Below are 1,578 nucleotides of genomic sequence, written 5' to 3' on the forward strand. Positions count from 1 at the left end.
TTGGCACTCAACAGATGTTAGTTTCCTCTCCCTTCCCCTTCCCGCCACTTCCCACTGGAGGGAAGCCCAGGTGTCTTGCAGAGGCTGGGGGCAAAGAACCTCTCTCCCTTCCTGGTGGCAGGGCCCAGGGAGTGGAGGGCAGCAGATCCCCTTCCACTGTTCCCAGCTGGCAGTGGTGGGGAGGAGGGGCACTTTGGGAACTGATGAACTCTATTGGAAATCCTGAAGAACACTGTTGATACTAGAGTGTTCTGGGATTTCATGAGTGCTGGGGCCTTACAGGGATTCTATCAGAAAGATACTGGGGCATGATAAGAAAGCAACAGGAGTTGCTGGGGACATACTGGAAAGTTACTGGGAAACTCTGGGGTGTCCCAGGGAGCAAAGGCCACATGGGCATTCCTAGGCACACGGGGATTTCAGAGGGCATCATGCCAACTAAGGACCTTTGGAGATGACTAGGCATTCCCTGTGGGGCACGCATGGGTTCCACTAAGTGCTACAGTCTAGGCTGCCCTTCTCTTGAAAAGGAGCATGGGTGGGTAGGGATGCAGCCTGCCCCAGGGGAGCCGCAGCAGGACTACCCTGCCCTGGAAGAGGAAGTAAGCAACTCTTTGAGCAGCAACCACCAAACTGTGCTTTCCCGGTGTGGTGGCTGCCTCAGGGGAACGTGCAGCCTGGTTTGGAATATCACCCCTAAAGAGGGGAGCAACACTCCCTTCCTGGCATCAGTCCCCTCAAACTCAGGCCCCAGGCCCTACATCTACCCCCAAGGCAAAGGGACATCTGGGGCACAGGGGAGGCAGGACTGAGGCAGTAAGACTCGGTGGGGCTAAGCAGGCACCTTGTCAACAACAAAGGCTCCCAGCATATAATTGGTTCCCACTCTCAGGAAGAGAAATCTGGGGACACACAGGCTGGACCTTTGACTTATGAAAACCTCAGTTTCTTAGCCCTGGATGGCAACAGCTGTTAGGAAATCTGGACTCCTTGGGGAAAAAAAATAAAGGCTTGGATAAGCTACTCCCCTGTTCCCCATCTCCTACCCGCTTTTCTGAGTCCTCCCCATCCTTCAAAGACCAGCTCCCCATCCTAGTCCTCCCCAGAAGCTTTCCCCATGTCCAGCAGACCCTGCTCCTTTGAATGGCAATAGCTCTTCAGCAGGCCGTGACCTCTGCCTTGATCTGTGGTCTTCTCTGGACATGGAAGGCCTTCTCCCTAAGGCCCATGGTGATTGGGGCAGAGCAGCAGGCCACATCAGCCACCTCACCTTAGGCCTGGCCCCAGCTCCCCCTGCTCCTGCTAAGGGCTCAGGGCCTGGCAGGAGGCTGCTGTGCTCTAGCTAGCAGGTAGGTTTTGTTAAGGAGAATGCATCAGCTGTCGTCCTACTTCAGCGGATGGGGCCCAGGATGGCCCGTGCCCTGAAAAGCACCAGTGGCACTGTTGGGACAGAGGAGCTCAGACACTTCTGCCCCCAGCCTAGAGCAACAAAGTCAACCGGAGCCAAAGCAGCTGCTAAGCGTGCCCGATCTGGAGGAAGCTTGCATGCAGGCTGGACATGGAGAAGGCAGGTCACTG

This window comes from Lynx canadensis, chromosome D1 (assembly GCF_007474595.2).
Source record: "Lynx canadensis isolate LIC74 chromosome D1, mLynCan4.pri.v2, whole genome shotgun sequence".
Taxonomy (NCBI): domain Eukaryota; kingdom Metazoa; phylum Chordata; class Mammalia; order Carnivora; family Felidae; genus Lynx; species Lynx canadensis.